This window comes from Grus americana, chromosome 7 (genome assembly GCF_028858705.1).
Source record: "Grus americana isolate bGruAme1 chromosome 7, bGruAme1.mat, whole genome shotgun sequence".
Taxonomy (NCBI): domain Eukaryota; kingdom Metazoa; phylum Chordata; class Aves; order Gruiformes; family Gruidae; genus Grus; species Grus americana.
In genome coordinates, this window is record NC_072858.1 from 7042133 (window position 1) to 7052428 (window position 10296).

Here is a 10296-nt window from a genome sequence, read left to right on the forward strand (position 1 = left end):
AAAGGCTCCTGCTAAGCTCCTAGGCAGAGCCAGCCATATCAAGGACTTTAAGACGACCGCAAATTCAGTTCTGAAGATTTTTTTATTGTGTGAAATTTTATCAAGCAGAAGACATATATATTAGTTGATCCATATAAATGTCATACACACATGCAAGACAGTAGATAAGTTCCTGATATATTAATTTTTCACATGGTGAGGAACATAGCATTTCTCCTGACAACTTGATTAAATTTGTAAAAAAATTCCTAGTGAAAAACAGTCATTGCATTTTTTGTCAAGCTGATAGGTATGATTTAACTGTAAGAGAAAAGCAACGGAAAAAATCAGGCTTGCACTCGAAAACTAGCACTCTGGTTTTCTGTTTTGTTATTTGGTAAAAGGAGTAAACAGAGGGTTCTTCATTGTTCTGCTTGCTTGGTGGTGCTGGATTGCTTAATCTGAAATTGAAGTTGTCTCTATTGGGAAGAACAGTGATGACCAAGAAAATAGTGAAACAAGTGAGGAATACCGAAGTGAAGAAAACAACAGGAAAGAATTTTTAATCCTTCTAAATGTTTTACGTTTCTGATGTGTTCTGGGTTCTTTTGTCTTCTCAGAAGTCATAGTTAATGTCGAGACTTAGGATTTTGGGGAAAGAAGGCCTTCGTTAAAGATTCAGCACCTCCACCCTGAGATTTCCAGCAAATATGTTTGGGGACGTTGGGTGTATCCTCCAGCTGAACAGGAGATTGGGGTTTGGAGCCTGACCTCCTCTGATCTTATGGGAGAAGAGACACCATCTCAGCGAGTTGTTTCTTAGCGTATTGTGTGCTGCACAAGGCGGCGCTTAAGGCTGTTAATGTAAATGCCTCTTGGTTTGGGGAGAGTTCCTGGGGATCTCTGAGGGTCAGGGCTTGGGCTGCAGTGCTCTGTGCCTCTTGGGTCCTGCTGCTCTGAAGCTTGGTGCTTGTGTCGGCTGAGAAGGGAGTCCCATGGCAGAGACCTCTCCCTGGGGAGACCCCCGTGCGGTGGAGGGGCTGGTGTTTCCCTTGATGTACAGTGGTGCCCATGCAACCAGCAGTCACAGGGCCCAGAAGGTATCGCCTACCTCTCACTGCTCTCCACCATGGTGTGTGCCTCCAAAGGGCTTCTACCTTGTTCCTCGGCTGCGCCTTTCTCCCAGCTCATCTTATGCCCATGCTCATACCTTGGGCTGGGACACCAACCCCGTCCACCCCCAAGGCTCTCCCTCACTCCCTGGACTGTGGGGTCCCTCCTGCACAGGGGCTGGGGTGTAGCTGGCTCCGGCGCATCCATGCCTCTTACCCCTGGGAGCTGCGGTTCCCCACGTGCCCACAGATGACATGTGAGATCGGGTGCTCCCGTGTGAGGTCGGGTGCTCCCGTGTGCAGGTCTCTCCGAATGGATTGCAATTTGCGCTTCAGCATTTCACGTCCCCTGGGAGCTTGTGTTAAGTTTCCAAATTCTTGTGCTGCTGTTTTCTCACAAATCCCATTCTGAGTCTGACCCTGAAAACATGACTTCATTTGTGTTTTCAGTAAGAACTCGCTTGTTCAAACCTTTGGGTGCTTTTGATTTTTTTTTTCCTGAAGGGATAAACCACTAATTATACATGGAAATTGTACCTCAAAGATCCATCTTAATAATATAATTGTAGTAGCAAAGCAACTGGTATGATTATGTGCATCATTGCACTTTTCAGCCATTAACCAGCTTTTCTTGGTTAATGAAGTTAGTAAAACCTAGAATGTGCTTTGCTGGAATATATCCAGTGGAATCTCATTATCACCTACAAGCCTTTATAATTGGGGTGATAATGTGCAAAAATGTTATATTGCTGATAAACGAGATGGGATTAAAAGAGGGCGAAGTTCTCTCAGACACACGTGACAGATCTTGGGATTTCGGTGTGTGTTTGTGGAACGCCTGCAGCCCCGTGTCGAGTTTGGGGGGGTCATGTTTCAAGCAAGAGGAGGTGCAGTTGGAGTGAGTCTAGCAGCAAAATTAATGAGAGCTGTGACCTCTCAGGAAAGGTAGAAAGAATTGGTGCTGTCGAGTCAGGAGGAGACTGCAGTGAGGCATGAAAATGGTGTTAAACGCCTTCAAAGAAGGAAATAATCTGTTCTCCATGATCCTGTTGGATAGGACACAGAGGAATGGGCTTAAAGCACAGTGAGGGCGCTTGACGTCGGGTATTAGGGAAACACAGAACGGATAATTAAGGGCTGAGGTTGAAATTGTTTGGACCAGGGTGCATCAAAGGATTCTGCACTGTTGGCGGGCACCAGAAGGGGTGAGGGAGGCACTGGCGGAGGTGCCATGGGTGTGATTGCTCCTGGCTTCAGGTGGCGGAGAGCCGAAGCACCAGTGGCATCACTGCGATGCTATTTTATGGTTCAAGGCACATGCAGGTGAGAGACTATTAGCAGAGAGCCAAGAGATCTACTTGGTGCTTGTGCAAACACAGGATCCAGGAGGATCTGTGATAGGGATTATACGCACATCCGTTACACGCTTGGAATTACTGTCAGGACTGCTGATAGAAGGGAGAGAAGACTATCAGTGTTACAAAAGCAAGAGGGAACATTACTGTTTGTTTCCTTGGATGATACAGGTCACAAGGCTGCTTCTGTTTGCGCTTGTTTGAATTTCAGCATGTCTTTTTAGGAAAAAAAATCCATATGTTATTAAAAAAACCTAATAAAGAACCATCCTGTCTGCTCCAGCTCTGACTGTGGTGATAAATTAAACACGTTCCTCATCTTTCCAGTCAGAACTTGTCTGTTTTCAGTGTCAAGGTTTTCCTATGCTAATTGAGGACCCGGATCTCAAAATTTCATTCTCCCTGTAAACATTGATAGTCTTTAACCAAGTCATCCCTTAACCTCCTCTCTTCATGAGCCAAATAGATTGAGTTCCTGGATCTGTAACTGTAAAGGCTGTTTTTTCCGTCCTTCATATTCCTCTCTGAACTCTCTGCAACTTGTCAACATCCTTTATGAATTGTGGGCTCTAAATTTAACACGGCCCTCCAGCGGGAATTACACCAGTAATGCCAGGAGCGCAGGAAGATTTGCATTCTTTGCTACAGTACTATACTCAAATGGTGTGTACGACTGAGTAGGAATATAAAAATAGGTTCAGACCAAAGTTTCATCTAGCTCAGTATTTTGTTTCTGTAGTGGGTGGATACTGAAGCATGATACTTTGCTGTGTAGCCCTCCCCTTATCTTTTTAAAATAAAGACACAATCTGAAATTCCACGCAAAGCCCTTGGTATTTATGTTTTTGGTGTCTCGATGGTCTCTTACGCCTGTCAGTTTTCAGCATTTGTATAATGTGCTGCCCAAGGAGTTCAACTGTAAACCAGAAGATTCGTGCCTTTGCTAAGAGTCTGGGAAAGGATATTTTCAAATCACAGCAGGGACCTGAGAAGGCAGGGTGAGAGCCATGGTGCAGACGGAGGGACCGTGCATTCCTGCTCCTCGGGGACGGTGCTCATCAGCAGTCCGGACTGGTGGAGGCTGCCCTGCCACCCTTGCACCTGATGGCCATGCCACAGTCCCAGGGGCTGACGGCCCAAAAAGACATCAGGAGCAAATGCAGGGCCCTGCCAGGCTTGCTGGGGCTCTGGCAGCAGCTGTCTGAGTACAAAGGAAGGAGTTAATACAACATTCTTAATGTCTCTCCGTCTGTAATGACTGTCCTTGTGCTTAGCTGATGAACCACTGTGGTCCCCAAATCTGTTGTAGAGTCTCTGGCTCCCAAAACGAAGCCCTGCCTCTTGTGCACGTGGAGCTGGGGGACTCGACTTGGCCCCATCGAAGCAGATGGAGCTTCCTTGCCTCCCCGCAGCCATGCGACCCAGCCAGCTCCCTGGCAGCAACAAATCCTCTCCCTCAGTTATCACACTGCTGCATTGCATCATCTGCAACTTTATTAGAGCGTGACTTCATGTTTTCTTCCAGTAAGGATGTTACATAGCTGAGAACAGATCACTGTGAAGCTTCTTGGAAACTACTGGGTGATAATTCCTTGTTTACAGTTGCACTTGAAGATTTGGCAGCCGGTTTTCAGGTTACTTGCTGTGCACCAGGTTGGTTCTGAGCTGTTCTAGTTTCTCATTCAGCGAAGTGTATTAGGTTGGGCGTCACGCAGCATTTTGTGGCATCAACATCAGTACATATGTCAACACACTTCACCATCTTACAGTTAAAAGACGCCAAGCTAGTTCAATAGGATGTACTTGCTGTAAACACATGCCCTGTGTTTAGGCACTGGAAGGATGAAGGGGTGGGAATTTTGGACCATTCCAGTAGCAGACTAACTAAAATAAGGTATAATCCAGCATTGTGGAATTTTGTTTATGAAACTTGCATGGAAAAAGGAAGATTTCTAGTGATAGAGTCAGTGCTAGAGGGAGAAATGGGTATGTTTGTGTTTCAAGGCATTGCTGGCATGCAGATAACCAAAAACATGCTAGTGGTGGGCAAGATGGGCAATGAGGAAATGTGTTTTACTGCTGGGGAAGGAGATCAGGAAAATCCGTTGCTTTAAGGATCTGAAAGTAAGAGCAGAGCCAGGTGAGGCCAGCAGGACTGTAGAGATGAGACAGGGAGAAAAAATGATTTTAAAATGTTTAAATCCTCTTTTCTGAATAGGCAGAACAATCAATGATATAGGCCACTTAGCAGATGTAAATGCACACGCACAAATGTAAATGCAGCTTTCCAGAATGTCCTTGGATCCTGATCCGTTAAAAAGACTAGCTCAGATTCTGCTCCCACTGAAAATGGGAAGACTCCTGCTAGCTTTATCCTTATTTATTCACTAATTGCAACCATATTATTGAGATAATTGAGACACGAAGAGCCATAGTAACAACATATTCCACTTTTTTGTCTCGTTACTCAGGCAAAAAGAGCAAAAATCACAGTCATAACTTCTCGTTGCTAGGGAAGGTTGAGTGCCACGTATACTGGTTGTGTGTTGTTTCCCTTGGTGTAAAAAAGGAATCATTTTGTTGTGGGGTTTGGTTTTGGTTTTTTGGTGGGTTTTTTTTTTAATAAATATTTTATCCATTTGTTACCATTTTTCTAGTAATTTGCCAATTCTGGGCACTTAGACTTTTATTCAAGCATCTGAGGAAAGCAAAAATATCTTTTCATAAGTATGTTTAGTTGTGAGAAGATTCTTCGACCATTCAAATTTCTGGAGGGATCCTCTTGATCTTCTCAGCAGTTTTGTCCTGGTACCAAATTATTATAGCTTTCCAGATGAATATGCATGCTCTTCCCATTTGAAAAAAAAGAGAATGCAAATAAACACCATTGTTTCCTAAACTACTAAACCTCTAAGTTTAACACCCAGATGTTATAAAAATTGAAAGTGCATGCTACTGAAAGCCAATATTATTGAACTGATTTTAGGCAAGGTTATAAAATAGCAAGGATAATAAAAAATGAACAGTTCTGAGAATTGGTTGGATTTTTCTTTAAATTTATGATGCTTCTGAGAGCCTACATACACATTACATGTGCATTGGAACCAAAGTGTATCCTTTTGAAAACAGTGCACTTGTAAGCTTTACTGAAATGGAAGCGTTTCACACATGTGGAATTCATCAGTATTTGAACAACAGTTTTAAAACCTTATGGTTAGTTCAAAATGCTTCTTAGTGTTGTTTCAGCAACCGTAGCTGTCAGAACTATAAAGCTGGCGTGTCTTGGCCTTGTTGAAATAAAACATTTTAAACCGCTCATTTTAACATTTCTGATTTTTTCCCAGAAACTGTGAGAAATTTTTAACATTTCACTATTTTATTCTGACACTTGCCAAGTTTCATCTGACTCTAGATTTGTTGCGCTGTCTCTCGTGAAGATCTCGCAACATAAATTCACCCATGCAGAATCCAGATGGTTTCATTTAGATAGTTATTTCGATCGTGGCCATCGCTGTGGTGTGGAGGAATTCTAATGAAATGACAACGTCTGCAAAAGAGGGAACAGGAATAAGAGAGGTTTTCATTCATCTGCAAATGAAGAGAGAGGTGAAATCCTTCCTAGAACAGGGTTGCTTCTTATTAATGGAGTTTTAACAAGTGCCAGGAGCCCTTTTTTACCATTACCAGTTAAGACAGAAGACAGAGCCGCTGTACTGTTGTTCAGCAATGTCACAAAACATCACAACAATGTAATTCAAAGATGTTCAACGTGCTTTGAAATATAATAATGTACGAGGGTCAAAGTTACAATGAAATGAAAGAAATACAAATTGAATTAATTGTTCTTAAATTCTGGGACTCCTTGAATATGGTTATGGTGTCTTTGATTTACCTTGAACCAACTTTGCCAGTGACACCATGCTAATATTTTAATGTATTCAGGATCTGTATAAATCAAGAACTGAACTGTATAATCTGTACTGGACTATACAGGTGGTGGTGATTGTTTTTTTCTGTGCTACTTACTGGCTTACTCCATCCCTGCCTCTCTTGCCGTTTCCTCTTGGACTCACATCAGATAAAACGTAACCACCCTTTCGGCATTTCATCTTTTTGGACAGGACAGAAATGTTTAAAATATCTGGCCCACCTTTAATCTGCTATTTGGAGAGATCCACTCCTGTAAACACTAGATGGTGTGGCAAATGGCACCCAAGTCTTTGGAATTTTATTAAATGCTGCCTGAGGGCAGGCTTTATACCACTTGCTCGCTAGCTACAGACAGCTGCATCTACTTGAAGGAGGTTGTTTGCTTTGTAAAATACTCTTCATAATGAGAAGAGAAATTGTGGGTTTGATCTGTAAGATGTTTAGTGTGGAATTTTTTGTATCACTGATTTTCATGTCTTTGGAAAACAGCTAAAATATTTTCTCTTGTAGGCTTCTGTTGTTTTCCTTCACTGTTTGCTAACATGTTAGGAAGAGATCAGACACATTTTCATCTCATTGTAAAGAGGAAACTTCTATGGAAACGACGGTGGATACTCCAGGGAAGCCCGTCAAGTAGTTTAAGGTCAGAAATCAACCTGCATTTAGGAAGGAGGAACGGCGAGCCTTGCAAGCAAGCCTGGCAGTGGCATCGGGAGGTCTGGCTGCCCGTCCAGCCACGCCGCCCACGTCGGTCAGGGTAGGCGTCCGTCTGCTCTTTGTGCGTGATGGCCATCCCATAACAACCTGCCATTATTTAAACAGTTTTTCTGCAACCATAACTTCGTCGTTAAGTTACTGTAGCTGTAGACAGTGAACCGTGAGGCTGCCCATGTTGGGTCGAGCGTGGTTTGAAGCACGGCGGCGGCGCTGGCTGTGACATGGCCGGACTCTGCCCTCCTCCCTTCCCGTGGCTGTTAGCCAACGGAAAGCCCTGTTTTTGTATGTAATCATAATATTTTTCTTCTGCAGCGGTAAAAAAAGCACAAGTTATCTAGCAGGGCTAATCCCAGGACAGTAGGAGTCCTAAAGTGGTTCATTTATTTAAAGAAAAAAAGTGTGAAATATGAAAATCTGGGTTGGCTTTTTCTCGCTCTGTGGAAAACCAGGGGATAACATATAAAAAGGGAGGAGAGATGTGACAAGAACCCAAAAAAATAGTACAATCTGAAGCAATTTAAAGCATATAAGATAATTTTTCTGAATCAGGATGATGGGAGGACAGCAAAACCTTTTGCACAAAAGGGGCTTGAAGGATGCACTGGGTACACTGTGCCATTAATTGTGGAACCGCGTGCACTGGACAAAGTTGATTTTATATTGATTTCACCGAAGTAGCGCAGTCTACTTGTGGGCTAGGGCTGCAGCAAGATATCTCCTCCCCATCCCCTCAGGGCGGCTCCAGCCCGTAGCCTTGAGGGACAGTGTGGGGAGGCTCCTGGCAGTGCTGTGGTGGCCGGGGGTGTCTGTGGGGTGTCTGTGGGGCAGCCAGGGGTGTCTGTGGGGTGTCTGTGGGTGTCTGTGGGGCGTCTGTGGGTGTCTGTGGGGCAGCTGGGGGTGTCTGGTGGCAAGGCTGGACGCCTCACCGTTTCCCTGGCAACGCAAGGCAGCGTGGCAGCCAGGTGAGGCCTGTCAGCCCTGGCCTGTGCCGTTTTATTTTATATTGACATTGCCAAAATGTGTTTTTTAAAAAATCTGTCAGCTAAAGGCAGGGGCCGAAGGCTGACAAATTATTTAGAAGGGGAAAAAAAGGCACCCAGCAGTGTTTTACCTACTGCTGTTGGAGGCGAGCTCCATCACCATTGGGAGGGAAAGAGAGGAGAAAAACCAAACTCCAGCTGCCATCTCCTCAGCCTGATTACTGTCTTTGTTTTACTGATTTCTAGTTAGTTACTCGCTTTCTCTTCTTGTTTATTTGTGACTTTCTCCTGGCAACAGCAGAGAGAAAATGTTATTTCGCTGTTTCTTTCACAGGCAAATTAGATATAGGTGACATGGACTGTCAGGAGTATTTGGTGGATTGAGTGGTGCCTGACACTGCTCATCTGGTGGGACTGAAAGGGTTCGGCAACTGCCTACGTGCTGCCAGAGTCCAAGGAAATCCCTGTTGCTGCGAGGGCTACCATCAGTCTTGGGGCAATGCAGCATCTTTAGGTGTAGCTGCAATGTCTGTTGGCATAAGCATGCAAACACTGAAGAAAAATGGGAGAAAGATGCTTTTCCTGCCATGTCAGAGCCCAAGCATCTCAGTCTCTTCAAGTTATTTCCTCCTCACCGCTAAAGGTGGGGAAAGAGATCGAAAATGGATGCACATTTGCAAGAGGTCCAGCCAGAGGCCTGCCAGAGGGAGGAATTAAAACCAGGTCTGATTTGCTCGGCCCGGGGTGAGTCATGGAGCACTGGGACACCTTGCCTCCTTCCGAGGCTGTGATTTCATGCTCATTGTGGTTGTTCAAGAGAACAACCTTGCTGGAGACTCATGGAGTAAGCTGCGACTTAACGAGGTTCATGAGCAAACGTGAACCACCAGGCACTTGGAAGGGACCTCTGGGCAAGGTCCCCCTTGTCCTTCTGCATGAAAAGCTGCAGTCCAGTAGGCAGTGCAGTAATTGAAGGTGGGAGTGAAGGAACGCCCGTCCCTTGGCACCCTGCATGGGCATGAAATGCTTATTGCCATCCAGCCATGCTATGCCCGTAACAGCTGCTGTTCTCACTGGTTTCTCCTTCCTGATGTTTTCCAGGCAGACTGCTGTTGGGTAGGATGGCAGGGCGGAAGGAAGCAATGAAACTGCATTTGCTGCAGGTGCTGCCGAGAGACCCAAAAGACCACTGCGATCCAGCTATTCCATGCAGGCTTTTAAATCTAGCACAGCAGGGCTTTCTCCATATTTGTCTTTGCATTTTACAAGCGTTACTGTGACATTCATCCCTCTAATACATGAACCCATTGCATCTTCCTGTGAGAAAGGGCATTTTTATCTCCTTTTTATGGTGGGGGACTCCTAAGGTAGAACATGGTTATAGAATTTGCCTATAGTCACCTATTAGGGCTGTGAAAGAGCTCGGAATAGGTTTGTTTCCCCATTATGGACCTTAATCACAAAAAAAATCCTTCCACTCTGGTGAAGCAAGTCACGTTGGGTAGCTGCTTTTGTGCCTATGTGCTTTAGTCCTGCAGTTCATAGACCTCCCTCATTAAACGGTCACATGCTGCAGACTGAATGCCAGGCCAATCTTCCAGCCTTGTATTTGCAGGCTGGAAAGGCGAATGCTGGCATGAAAAACCTGAGCTTTCATTAGACACTGTCTGAAATCAGCTAATCTCGTTTGCATGAACAGAGAAACTACGATACCGTAAACACAGGGGTTTGGTGCTTGGGGTACGCTGGGGAATACAGCCACATCAGAGGCTGTCCTGGCTCTGCTGAAGCCAGCGGCAGCCTCCCACTGGCTGGGAAACTATTTAAGCAAAGCCAAAAGAGAGCTGAAACTGCCGAACGCACTGCTACTGACAGCTGGTAAATAATAATCCCATTTGGAAACAGTAAATGAATAAAATACATTTGACCTTTGGTATCTTTGGGGAGCTTTGTGGTCCCCAGGTAGCAGGAGTTCAGGTGTCACTGCCAAAGCTGGGGGGGTTATGATAAGTGATGAGCTAGTCTTGAAATATTCCTTCTCACGTTACTAAATTCCTTTCAATAGCAAGTAAGCAATGTGTGTTTTTCCTCCCTGGTGCCCTGAGCTAGCACGTCTTCACAGTGTGCCTCACTTTCTTCTGATTCCCTTTTCAAGGCCAGCTGTAGAGACCTGGTTTTCCACTGCTTTGGGAATTGTGTCCACATTTGTGCCTGTATTTGTGC